Below are 14,238 nucleotides of genomic sequence, written 5' to 3'. Positions count from 1 at the left end.
AATTTATACAAAGAATTTTGTGAAAAAATTGAAATGACAAATTCTACTATATGAATACCATCTGCATAAGAAAACAAACTCAATGTGCTAATACGCCACCTCCACTAAAACCAAAGTACTCTGCAATGTTTCAGTAGGGGCCATTAAGTGTACATTAAATATGCCAAGAAAGGATTCTAGAATTAGAAGTGCAGCTGCACAGCCATGTACATTTACCTAGAGACTTCTCACAAAAACAGATTGTCAATAAAGTTAATTTTAATGCACATATCAACGATTCAGCATATTCATGTACTACACCTTAGTGTTCTCTCAAAAAACTCCTGCAGGGAGACTTCATGATTTTTTTTAGCCCTATGGCTGGATGTTCACAAACGGTCCCCAAGTTTTCTAGGGCTGAAATTATCCCCTGCTAGACCATTTAGAGGATAATATTACTTCCGATGTTGTTCATGTACTCTTTTCCACTTCAGTTTTCAAAACTTTGTACATTCAGTCATGATATGCTTGCAGGTTACCAAGCCCCCATTGGGCAGCAGTGAGCAAACTTGCCGTGCTTGCGCTCCTCCTAAAGCAGACTATCTGATCGCAGGGCAATGTTTCCTTTGCTGTAGCACACCACATGTCACATCAAAGGAAAACCTGACACAAAAAAGACCATCACCCATAGCACCTGTGTCTTTACATCATGGGTGCCAATGTAATGGCCTGCCACCCATCAATGTGGAATCACATCAATAGGGGTGTCCTTTGTTCTTCTCACTGTTTCCAGCACTCTAGCCAATCTGAAAGCTTGGAATAGAGGCTCCACCTGCCTATAAAGGCGGAATTACAATACATTGGATAGCCAGGCGGTTCAATCGGCTTGCCCACTTCTAGACTGTTCAACGGCGGGGGCCGGGGCTGATTGTGAGACAGTGTTTGAAATTTCGGGTCCAGTTCTCACCGAAGTACAACAAGGAATCAGCACAACCCTTTTTGCAGATTGTATCAGCCTGAGAACTTAAATTGAAGCGTTTGAAAGAACTAATGCGAGACTGAGCATGTCACCGGGTATATTCAACACTCCGACATGGATACCATCCGAGACACTACAAATCAGGATACCGACCCTCACTCACGGAGATGAATCTTCCCTAACCTTTCAAGGTGACGACTCCTCCTGCAAGGACACCTCTGTCTCGGGAATGAGCACACTAGCAGCTCTGAATATTGTGCTGCAATCTTTCATGCGCTTGTATGATTCCGTGGCGTGCAAAGTTAGGGCGAACTATACTCTGAATGCAATTCCCCCATTATTGGTGGCGGGGGCAGGTAATCCATCTGTAACAATTGCTAAATTGATCCATACTGGGATGTAGGGACGGGGTGGTATGCTGATACAAGGGGAAGGGCAGATCTCAGCGAATATTGAGTCTAGTTCAATTAGTCCAGCTGAGCACCCTGTATCCTCAGTAAAATACTTGCCATTCAGTGGAATGAAGCAGGTATCAATTGGAAGAAATCTAAAATCATTAAAGGTGTGTCTGGGTTGAATACTCAAGGCTAGTAAAAGTTCTTGAGAACAATTTTACAATCTGCTAACCACAGGCTCAAAGGAAAGTGAAATTGAGGTCTTGGCACCAACTACTATTACTATTACTGATAGTACAGGCGGAGTGGTGTCTTCTGGAGTAATCACAGATATTGAGACCTCCCCCCCTAAAACTCTCACAGCAGCTGCCTAAGAATACTGCCAATGGTATATGTAATACCTGGTTAGGTAAGCCAAATAAAAGGAGGAAAACCAAGAAAAAGAAATGGTAAGGCGTGTCAGAGCCCCTCTACGTAGAATGAACATGGGTCAAATACTCTGTTTTATGGAATTTCTTCCACTCAGGAGGGTCTCCCACCACGTTTAAGCTCAGTGCACCCTTCACAGAGGAGACATTCATTTGCAGATCAGTCTTTGTCCCACCCACAAGGGCAGTCCAGACGTGGACCCCTTCCTTACTGTGATTAGAGAGGCACAGCTTCATCTCACTGATGAGGTCTGACTAAGGCCAAAACATGTGTTTGGGGTTGCTGTTGGTAGTCTTGTTCAGAGGAGAATTGCCTAGCATTTTGGTGCTGGACTGCCCTTGTGGGTGGGACAAAGACGGATATGCAAATGGATATTTCTCCTCTGTGAAAGGTACAGCGAGCTAAAACGTGGTTGTAGACCATCCCGAACGGGCACCTTCCCAAAGAACAGGTTATTTGGCCATGTTCATTCTCGGTAGAGGGGCTCCCAGACCCCTTTGTGCAATGGTACAGCAGTTATCTCCCCAAAAGAGTCCCATATTTCTGACTCCTTGTCTGACTCGGGTCAACAGGACTTAAGGCAATGATACGAGTCACCAGGGGCTAAGGGCCGGCCATACTCAAGTTAACATCTCACGTGATATTGACGCCAATTTGATTAGCAAGTGTAAGTCTCCCTGTATGATGGATGTACCTAATAACGCGTATAATGGTACTTCTTTGGTTGGTTCTGATATGGCAAACAGGAATGGTGATCGTCCTGTTGGAAAGAATTTTGAGCTTTCACAACCAATCATTTTTTAGTCCGTTCTTAGTGAGGACTGTCATGTTCCTTTAAATCGATCAAGAATTCTGGCAATTTTGTCTTCAATTCCAGAATCAAGCTTGGTTGCTTCCTCTGACCTCAAATGTGTTCATCTAGTAGATAAATCCCGGAAAAGGAGATCTGCTGTAAATTATTTTCCGAAACTAATACAGAAATTAGCAAATGTCCATCAGGAAGACATTCTGTTAAAAGGTTTAGAAAGCTACTACTTAAAACACACTGAAGTAGTGGCAGAGTCGTCCCGAAAGAACTTGACTGTGATGTGCCATTTTGACAATGATCAACGGAGGAATGTCAAACAAGACCAGCATCCTCAAGTTGGCGTTGGCTTACCACCGCCCCTTCATCAACTACAGTCAATAGACCAGGATTTAATAAAACAACTAACCTGACATTTGTACTCAAGTGGTTATAACTTGTTTTTACGTGATAACTTGATTAAGTCTTTTGTTTGTTATGATTACATTGTGCTTCAAGAGACTTGGCTAATTGAACTCCCAGTGATCGACAGTTTGTTATTAAATCAAAGGTTAGCAAAAAAAGGTCCACGTGGAAGACCAATGGGAGGCCAACTGCTATTAGGATCAGCAAACATCGCTCACTACTAAATTGGAATTTTTTTCATATGGTCTATTGGTCACTAGGATCAGTGACTCTTATGATATTACCTCTGTCAATATCTTATTGTTAAACATTTATTTTAACTCAATTTGTTTAGACATAGATGTGTTCTTAGATGAAATTGAAAACACATTGATGACTTGGAAGACCTGTCACCCAGGCTGTTCTATTATTATTGGGTGCGATTTTAACTGCAACTGTGATATTGTGGATGTTGACTTTGATTTATGTGAAGAGGGGAGAGTCATGTCTGTACAAGGGACCCATGGTGGAGGGAAGAGGAGGACTTATGGTAGACTATGGTCATCTTTTCTCTCCAGAGGGGGCTTTCTACAAATAAATTTGCATTTTGACGATAGATGGAAGCATTTACCGACGTGATCTAACTCTATAGCCTCATCGACTTTCTGTTAATGAAAAATATAGATGTGGGGGAACTGGTGTCTTTTGATAAAGTAACAACTTTGGTGAGTGGCCATGCAATGTTGCACTTTACTGTAATGATGAAAGGCAAAAGTAACTTAGATTCCCTGCGGGCCCAGCATCTTCTGATTAATGGACAGCAGAACAGAGTCACGGAATTTGGGAACTGTGCAAATGTGAACGATAGTCTACGGATAGGGTGGGATAAGCTTTCAGTTGAGGAAAAAAATCACGTATTCTCTCCCCTCAGAAGATTGGGGAAGGCGGTTACAGAACAAAATTGCCCTGGTATTGGTCTGTGTCTATCGAGGCCTAGAAATCATTCTGATAAGAAATAAAAAAGAAAAAATGAAGTATTAAGATCTATTATATTAAACTGCTAAATAAAGTTTTTGGGACCATTAGGGACGAAATTGAAAAAAGAAAAACAGACAGGCTTTTGAGTGGCTCAAATCCCACAGAATTCAACAATATATTGGTTAAAAAAACAGGTTTTGTTTAAAAGGTTGGTAAGGAAAGATACTCAATCAATCTGGTATATTTTAAATGTTAGTAGTGATTCACAATCTAAGGTGCAATCTTGTGTTTCAGAAGAAGCCAGGGTTGAGTATTACTCCAATGAATTTAGAGATAATAAAGAGCAACCCTTGAGATCAGAGTTTAATGCTCAGGGTGCCCCTATTTGGTCCTTTTCCTTCAACAAATTTGAAGTTGAAACAGTGAATTGGAAGTTAACCAATTCTAGGGCCAGTGGTCGGGATGGAGGTGCGAAAATAATTTATAAGGATGCTCCTTCTCTTTGGGCGGACAATTTATTCAATTTCTGGATTGCCTAGACGGTAAAATCTGGAGATCCACCATGGCTTTTACAAAGTCAGTCCCAATCAGTATAATTAGATCCCAATTTGGACTAACTTCATGGGGTGACAATATGCCAAGCAACATGTCTCATCTAAACAAACGTATGCACTCTGCAAAACCAACACTGGGTTTTTACCTTTATGAGTTATTGTTAACAAAGTCGACACTAGTCCTTTTTTTACTCAATTTCATAGGAGATGCTTGACCTTTTATAAAGTGATCGATCTTGACCTTTTAGATTCAGATTATGTACTGAAAAAGAAAATAACACACTGGGGTATGCGTATGGATTTCGAGGATCTGGGGAGATTGGTGTTTAAAGAAAAAATGAATTTCTACCTCCCTATTGACAAACCGAGATTGTACTTATGCAAATTTTCTTCTCGGAAATTTAGTGAATGCCACGCCATCTTAGATTTTATTTGAATGGTTTACCAACCCTAGAGGTGATTAGTCCTAATGTAGGTTTACCGAAGGAACTCTGCAGATGTTGCTAGTGTGGGCAGGCATTGTTTGAATCACTGTTTCATCTGGTACTGGGATGTCCTGCTTTTTTGAATGAGAGGATCGGACATCTGGGTCCTTTCATTCATTCAACCCCTCGGGTCTTGACTGTTTATGTAGTAGATTAATGCTAACTTCTAATCAATCTCTCATATCAGCCATGTGCAAATTATTGGAAAACATGGTTTCTGCACTTAATAAGATCATGAAACAGGGAGAAAATGAACTGAGCTTGGTTTTGGATGGCTAAAAGCGCTGTAGTGATTGGCAATCTACTGAGGGATACTTTTGAAGAATTACCTGGTTGCTTGGAAATGAATATTCTTTCAATTTGGAACTGAAATGGTTTTGCTCTCAATTTGTAACTGAAATGGTTCTACTGGAACTGAAATGGTTTTACTCTCAATGTGGAACTGAAATGGTTTTATTGTGGTCCTATATATGTAAATTAATCATGAAGTCCCTTTAACAAGGTTATTTCATTGAATTTCATAGGTTGTTAGTGCAACTTAACCATAAAGACCCTTTAACAACGTTTTTTCATTGAATTTTATAGGTTTTTATTGGTGCAACTTAACCATAACGTCTCTTTAACAGTTTTTTTCAGAGAATTCCATGGGTTTTTACCAGTGCATGCTATTTTCCTACAACTTACTAATATCATACTTATCCCAATATAGCAACGTTTTTGTCCAATTTACAAAGTTTCACCTTAAAACTCTGCCATTTCCCACCTTCTAGCATCATTTTTAACAGTTCTATATTTTTCCCACTGTTTTTGCTTCCATCGAAGTCTTTGAACATGACATCACTGTGGACCTTCCGGGCAGTGCCACGTGACCATACATAGATGCAATACGTTTTTCCAAAATTTCCATTAGCTTTTTGTGCTATGCTAATGGGAATAATGTGGCGTTCATGTGGCGTTCATCCCCTGTTCCAGGGACTGGAACGGGGGATAACGGCCAGGCAGCCCAAGTTATCGGCCCAAGCAAAGTGTGTCTGTGTGCGCCCTGATGCCTGGGGGCTTTGGTGCATTATAAATAAATAATGAGGGATCCGGACCATTATCCTCCATTGCAGCTCCTGCAATGGGAGATAAAGGCCATTAGCACCTCTGGTTCCAAAGCAGGAACCAGGGGTGCTAAAAAATAGATGTTTCTTACTACAGCGGGACGCCAAAATCGTTTTCCAAGATGGCCACCATGGAAAGAGAAGGTAGGGCTCAGTACAGAGCCCCTCTTCCCTCTCCATGACAGCCGGCAGAAGGCGAAGTCAGAACCCTATGACCATATTACCACAAGCACATTTCTTTTCCCTTTCAAACCTATCCTACTTTCGAATAACTTTATCACATAGCCGGTCCCAGGTGGACATGGCCACTTTAACACAATTGTTCATCCCTCGCGGGCAAAGCCAGTAGCCAGATTGTCCGTGTCATGATCTTATATCATGACTCGGACAATCTGGCCACTGCCCATGGCCACAGGCTATACTATACCTCAGTCACCAAAGATATATCTCAATTTTTTGCACATGCATTATGACACTTGTCAAAAAATACAACAGTCACATTTGCAAAACCATGCTTTCATGCCCTTGCCAATGCTCCTTACACGAGTTTGCTTGAAATCCACCCATGTTTTTTTTTCTTCAAAAGTGTAAAAATGTAATTACATACAATAGTCATATAACATAGCCCCCAACTTGACAAAATCCATTCCGACTTTACACAAACATTCAAGGTTGGGTCTATAATCTTTCTGAAAAACCTGTGTCCACATTTGTCAAACGGCAACAAAGTTAGAAGCTATCTAAAAATGTTGAGACCCCTTCTAATTTAGCCCCCTCTTGAGACAATCCCACCAAACTTTACAAAAACATTTATATCTAGATTTAAAATTGTTTGTGCAGATTCATCAAATGGCACCACATTTATAAGCCTTTACATTATTTTGGGACGACCCCTCTATTTTCCCCCCCCACTTTACAGAAATCCACCAAACTTTGCATACCCCTTCAGTACCAGGTCATGCAGTTTCATTGAGTGGTACCAAAGTTATAAGCCATCCAAGAACTGCACCCGAACATCTTAAGTGTCCCTGAACTTCACAGGACTGTTTGTGAACATTTTACGGTGAAAAACATCAGTTTTTTGGCTTCTTATGGCTATATCCCATCGCATCCACATCACCCCTCACCTCCCCAGAGATTGTTTGATAGGCTTGACAAGTGTAATGTTGTGTTTTTTTATATGTTTTTACTGTGATGTCGGCAGACATCGGCAGAAGTCCGCAAATCCAACATGGTGGGCGTTTCCAAAAATCCAACGCACTTCACGCTTTTCACCATCCAATCCGTGGATGCCTCCGATGTCCGCAGACATCAAGTCACCATCTAAGCCAATCAGATGCCTGTTCGCGGACCGAACAAGGAAATGGGTCTGTGGACCGAACCCAGATAGCACACATTTTTTGGACCTACATTTTGCCTGTTTTTTAAAAATCTACTGAACGGATTTCCACCAAATTTACAAAAGCTCACTTTTGGGACCAAGCCGCCGTCGCGTCTGCCACAAATTTGTCCAGCCGTTTGGGCTGTAGGCATGAGCAATGTTTTTCTCCATTCAGTCTATGGAAAAAAGAAAATGTGGTAACCCTCCTATAACTTTGCCCCACCCTTGACAAAACCTCACCAAACTTATCAGAATTATTCAGAGCGGGCCATATACCCTTTTTGCAAAGTGTGGTGAGGATTCATACAGGGGGAGCGAAGCTATATGCCGCCCAGAAAATGCTCTTCCTACGAGAAGAGCAACTTAACATTAACTACACAGCCGCTACCGCGGGCCGTGTAATATATATATATATATATATATATATATATATATATGATACATTACTCACCATAATAGTATTTATGATGCTTGTATCTGCTTAGAGTCACATGCTGTGCATAGGCCGACTTCTAGTGGAAGCTGCAGAGTATTACAGTTTGTTTTTCGAAACTCGAAAATGGCCGTCGACACAGGGCGTGCCAGTAATACTATGCCTAGTGTGACGTCCACTGTACCCAAGATCTCTCACATGTCTAGGATCCCCAGATTGTATTTTTTCTGACATGAGGTAGCATGAGGAATAGCTTGAGTACAGATAATCCAAGCAGATAGACAGAAAGGTAAGACTACAAGCAATCATGCGCCTTCTCTCAGAGGGGAGGAAGGGTGGGTCGCATGTAAATCTAAGCAGATACAAGCATCAGAAATACGATTACGGTGAGTAATGTATCCCTTCTGAGGCTTGTGGAATCTGCTTAGATCACATGCTGTGCATAGATTAGCGAGCAGTACCTGAAGGAGGTGGGATGTGAGAAGGGTCATGAGCAAACAGGTGTCTTAGAACCGCTTGTCCCACTTGTGTATCTGTCTTGGAATGAGTGTCAATGCAGTAATGCTGAGTAAAAGTGTGAATAGAGCTCCAAGTAGCTGCTTTGCAAATGGTGTCAAGGGGTACATTTGCAATGAAAGCCAGAGTGGCCCCAATGCCTCTAGTAGAGTGGGCTCTTGGCGTGAAAGGCAGAGTTCTTTCAGAGAGTGAGTAACACAGCTGGATACAGTTAATAATCCACTTCGAGATGGCACCTTTAGAGACGCGATCCCCCTCTCTGCCTGTAGCTATGGAGACAAACAGTTGATCTGTTTTTCTTAGCGGTCTGGTTTTATTTACATAGTAGAGGACCGCCCTACGCACATCTAGGGTGTGTAGTTTCACCTCAGCCGAGCTTTGCGGGTCCTGGAAGAAAGCCGGAAGCTCGATGGACTGGTTTACATGGAATTTTGATATAAATTTAGGTGAGAACCTAGGGTGTGTGCGTAAAACCAGTTTGTCTTTATGGACAGTAAAAAAGGGATCCTGCACTGACAGAGCCTGAATTTCACTGACCCTTCTTATAGAAGTAATAGCTACTAAGAAGGCCGTTTTTTAAGTCAGGTGTTTGAGACTGCTTTTATGCATGGGTTCGAAAGGGGGGCCCATGAGCTTGGCTAGCACCACATTAAGGTCCCACCCTGGTAGTGGGTTTGAAATAGGAGGGTGAAGTCTCTTTACTCCTTCCATGAAGGTTTTAACTACTGGTACTTTCCACCACAAAACCTTGCTATGGGAAGTGATGTAAGCCGACAGGGCTGCCAGGTGTACTTTCAGTGAGTTAAAAACCAATCCTGCATCTAGCAGGTGGAGCATGTATGTAACAATAGTGGAAGGAGTGCAATCAACCGGGTTGATTTGTCTACTCTGGCACCAGATAACAAACCTCTTCCACTTGTCAAAGTAACAGTGCCTTGTGTTTGGTTTCCTAGATTCCATTAGGATGTCCATACACCTCTGTGGCAAATTGAGATGTCCAAACTCTATGACCTCAGGAGCCATGCTGCCAGGTTCATTGAGTTGGGTTGTTGGTGCACTGTTTGACCTTGGTGCTGGGACAGTAGGTTGTACCAGGCTGGAAGTTTGATGGGCTTGCACACCGCCATCCTGCATAGGTGTGGGAACCACGGTTGTCTTGCCCACATGGGAGCAACTAGGACGAGCGTCATCGACTCTCTGTTCATCTTGTTCACCGATGAGAGGAGTTGGTGGAAAAGCGTACGCAAACATCCCTGACCAGTTCATCCACAGGGCGTTCGCTTGGGAGTCTGGTTGGGGGAACCTGGATGCAAATCCTGGGCATTGTCTGTTTTCGCTTGTGGCAAATAAGTCTATAGTGGGGAAACCCCTCTGAGAGAAGATATCTTCTACGACCTCTCTGTGTAGAACCCATTCGTGTTCCTCTGGGAGGGAGTCTCTGCTCAGAGCATCCGCTAGGGAATTGAGCTCCCCTGGAACATGTTGTGATGACAGGAAGATGTTCCGTCTGAGTGCCCATATCCAGATTTTCTGGGCAAGCTTGGACAGATTTGGCGAGCGAGTCCCTCCTTGCTTGTTCAGGTAGAACATGGCTGTTGTGCTGTCCGTCCGGATTTGCACTGACAGGTTTAGTAGGTGGTGCTCGAACGCCTGAAGCGCTCTGAATACTGCCAGAAGCTCTAGCAGGTTGATGTGGTTCTTGGCCACTGAGACCAGAGACCCTGAGCTGTGTGGTGGAGATGGTGAGCTCCCCACCCCGTCAGACATGCATCTGTAGTGACTACTGCCTGTACTTCGGGATCGTAAAAGGGTTTCCCCTGTGCGAGATTCTCTCTTGTCCACCAGTGAAGGCTTTGTTTCAGTGTTGGCGAAACGACCACTAGATCGTCCCACTGACCACTTGCCTGAGACCACTGTTTTGCCAACCATTCCTGCATGGGACGCATGCGCAGGCGCGCGTGGGGGGCCAGGTAAATACATGACGCCATCATGCCCAGTAAACGCATTGCTTTGCGTACTGTTATTTGTTGACCGGACTGATAATGCGGAATTTGCAGTAGTATATTCCGAATTCTTTCTTCTGAAGGAAAGGTCAACCCCTCTTGAGTATCTAGGATTGCTCCTAGGAACAGTTTGGAGGTGCTTGGCACCAGGCTTGACTTTTTCTCGTTGATTGAGAAGCCTAACTCGTGGAGGAGGTCGATAGTCCTTTGAATGTTTGTCCTGCAAATTCCTGGGGTTTCCCCCGTTATGAGCCAGTCTTCCAGATAAGGGTACACCGGGATTGCCTCCCTGCGTAGGTGTGCAGCCGCCACCGCCAGTACCTTGGTGAATACCCTTGGTGCCGAAGCTATCCCGAAGGGCAGTACCTTGAATTGGTAGTGTCGACTGTCCACCTTGAAGCGCAAGTACTTTCTGTGCGCTGGGAACATGGAAATATGAAAATAAGCATCTTTCATATCCAAGGTTGCCATGTAATCCCCCTTTTTTAGGAGGGGGATTACCTCTTGTAGCGTGGTCATACGAAACTTTTGGGGCTTGACCTACTTGTTGGCAGGCCGTAAATCCAATACTGGGCGCATTGTCAAATCTTTCTTTAGCACAAGGAAGTAAGTTGGATAAATACCCTTGTTTACCTGGTGTCCCGGGACGAGTTCTATCGCGTCCTTTTCTAGCAGAATGGCGATCTCCTCAAGGAGAATCTTCTGATGTTCTAAAGAGTGTACCCTTTGTCGTGGAGGATGGTTCCAGGGACGCTGCAGTAGTTCTATACAATACCCTGTGGATACTGTTGACAGCACCCATCTGTCTGATGTGATCCCTTCCCAAGCCTGGGTGAAGTTGGAAATGCGTCCCCCTACTGGGGTTGCGTGAGAAGGGACCCTGAACTGAGCGTCACTGCTTTGGTGGAGGCATGCCGCCTCCCTTGCTGGGGCTGCCTCTGCCTTTACCACGACCTCTCCTATTACCCCTGCCGTAACCCTGGGTAGACTGTTGGTGGTTGTTCCACTGTGTACCCTGCCCCTGGGAATAGTTAGATCCTCTCTGGGAATTTTGGCCGCGTGGGCGACGAAAATTACTATTCCCTCTCTGGTTAGGGGGTTTAATGGTTAACTGGCCAAGGGACTTGAGTGTTTCGTATTCGTCCTTGGCATTCTTCAGTGCGTCTTCGACCGCCTTACCAAACAGATCAGTTTCCACCGGTTTGTCCAACAATGATGCCTGGGTTTCTGCCTTAAAACCAGACTGCCGTAACCACGCATGTCTTTTGATAACAGTGCCTTCTGCTATCAATCTGCCTGCGTTGTCCGTGGCGTCGAAGGTTGCTTTCAAAATGCAACCAGACACGGCTCTACCCTCTGCGGAAATCCAAGCTAACTGGCCCTTTAAAGGTTCAGGAGCAGAGGCTATGAGTGCCGCGACTTCTTCCCACTGATGGCAGTTGTAGCTGGCCAACAGGGTGGTGGAGTTTGCAATCCTTGCTTGATAGGCGGACGTTGAGGCTACTTTCCTGCCGAAACCATATAGTTTTTTTGCTCTCCTTGTCGGGAGGAGCTTCGGACGATGACAAGGGTGTTCCAGCCCTCTTACGAGTGTTAGTGACAACTAGGGAGTCTGGCTTCAGATGTCCTCTTATATAGAGAGGGTCAGACTGGGCCGCCCTGAAAAGTTTTTCAACCCTGGGATTGACTGCTCTGGTGAGGTTCGGGTTCACCAGGGACGGGTCTATTCTCCGCTGAATGGACTTAAGGATAGGGATGGTCTGGGCAACAGGCCTCCTTTCTCCCACTAACTCTTCTGCGAAGTCCCTCTCCTCCTGGACACCGTGGGTGTCAATATGGAAATGTTCTGCTGCGTGTGTGAGAACCTCGTTTAGGAGAGGTTGGTTATCGACCGGGGAGTCGGTAACCGGGGCTTCGTTCTCTACCGGGGAATCTACTCTGTATGTTTCCGGGTCTTCCTCTTCCTGGTCCTCATCATCCCCATAGTAGCCCGTCCCAGTTTGCTCTTCTACCATGCCAAATTCTTGGTCCTCACCAAAGGAAGCCTCTCCTTGATACAGTGAGTATGGTCTTGAGTATGGTTGTACCTGAAAGGGGTCTGACCTCATCGGTGTTTCAAACCGGGGCTTTTTACTCGGGGGGGATAGGATCATTAGAGCCTGAGGGTGTCGCCCCTTGTGGATCATACGAGAGGAAATGTTCTGGATTCTTATCATAAAAATCAGCCAAAGAAGACATCCTTGACATGACCCTATCTATGTCTTCACTCAACCATTTTTTGGAACTGGGAATGACTCTCTCAGCAAGTATATGGGATTTATCTTGAGTAGATTTGCTGGTTTTAGACATATCAGCAGACCTGGTTTTGTCTGTCTGTTTAGGGGGAGTGGTGGGTTTTACAGGTGTGGAAGAGTGCAAAGGCTGCTTCTTCTGCTGTTTTCCCCCCTCCCCGTGAGTGGAAAAATGTTTTCCCTGTCCTTTAGTGGCTCCGGAGGTTTTCAACGCCTGGCGTCGAGGATCGGGGGTGGGGTCCCTGTCCTTCGAGCGTGGGGCCTCGCTGATTTTAACTGCGGGCTCTGACTCCTGGAGCGCGGCCTGGGGGTGAAAGTCGTCTTCGTCTTCCGACAATCGAACTTCTTTTAGCCTAGGGAGCGAGGCACTCTTGGCAAGAATGGATGATTGCCTGGAGTCATGCGACGATCTTGATCGAGAGCGCCCAGAGGACACCGAATCGGACCGTTCTGTTTGTGGCTCTTTCCGAGAACTCGACGTCGTCGAGTCTCGGTTGGACTTCGTGTGTTTAGTGTGTGTAGTGTGTGAAGCGCTTGTGTCGCCGGGGTTCTTCCCCATAGCCGCCCTGCCGGACGACCTTCCGAAGTCGGGGACTTGCGCTCGGCTGTTTTTCAACGACGTAATTCCCTCGCCGTCCGAAAGTACGGCGTCGCTGAAGGCGCCCTCCGCTGCCATGGCCGCCTGCCTGGCGTGGTGGGCCCAACGCTTCGTCGAACGGTCCTTAAGTGTCTTAGGTTTAAACCTACTACACGCTCTGCAGTTCGCTTCGGGGTGGTCCCTCGGCAAGCAGAGATTGCACGTGGCGTGCCTGTCGACCCAAGGGTATTTGCGATTGCACTTGGGGCAGAATTGAAAAGGGGTACCCTCCATACGCACCTTGAGGCAGCGGGCTGTTAAATGTATAAGGTGTACCTATATACCAAGAGTGTAGAGTATGTACAACCCCCCACTCTCCCCACTTGCAGGGCCGAGGGCAGAGGCCTTCCAAGGCCCAAATCCCTCATGCAGCAGCCGACGGTTGATTTCTTCTCCAGCCAGCGTCGAGTGTCAAAGTTCGACGTTGGGGTGGGGAAGGATGTCAATAGATTAATATTTTAAATATTTTAGCAAAAGTATGCTTAAGGCCAGGGGACTCCGCAAAATGCTTCCAACCAGTATGGCGGAAAAAAACAATATGAGGATCCTAGACGCGTGAGGGATCTTGGGTACAGTGGACGTCACACTAGGGATAGTATTACTGGCACGCCCTGTGTCGACGTCCATTTTCGAGTTTCGAAAAACAAACTGTTATACTCCACAGCTTACATTAGATGTCGGCCTATGCACAGCATGTGATCTAAGCGCACACACACACACACACACACACACACACACACACACACACACACGAGTATAAAAAGAACTATTCTATATAAAATTGGATCTCTACTATCTATGGGAAGTCTACTGCAAACAAAATAGTTCAATAATACGGGGAAAAGAATTCTATTGTGCACTTATAAAATTGTACCAGCAACATCTG

General features: G+C 45.0%; 1 protein-coding gene and 1 long non-coding RNA gene across 2 annotated transcripts in view; one reads left to right on the top strand and one right to left on the bottom strand.

Annotated features, from left to right (window-relative positions):
* PFKFB3 (6-phosphofructo-2-kinase/fructose-2,6-biphosphatase 3) overlaps positions 1–14,238 on the bottom strand; it is a 335,583-nt gene that overhangs the window by 48,022 nt on the left and 273,323 nt on the right. The gene's annotated exons all lie outside the window — the stretch shown is intronic.
* The window catches only part of LOC138514284 (uncharacterized), a 505,584-nt gene that overhangs the window by 447,699 nt on the left and 43,647 nt on the right, over positions 1–14,238 (top strand). The window lies entirely within an intron of this gene.

Source organism: Ambystoma mexicanum, chromosome 12, assembly GCF_040938575.1.
Source record: "Ambystoma mexicanum isolate Mex_15411 chromosome 12, UKY_AmexF1_1, whole genome shotgun sequence".
NCBI classification, from domain to species: Eukaryota; Metazoa; Chordata; class Amphibia; order Caudata; family Ambystomatidae; genus Ambystoma; species Ambystoma mexicanum.
This window is presented reverse-complemented; position numbering and strand designations above follow the sequence as displayed.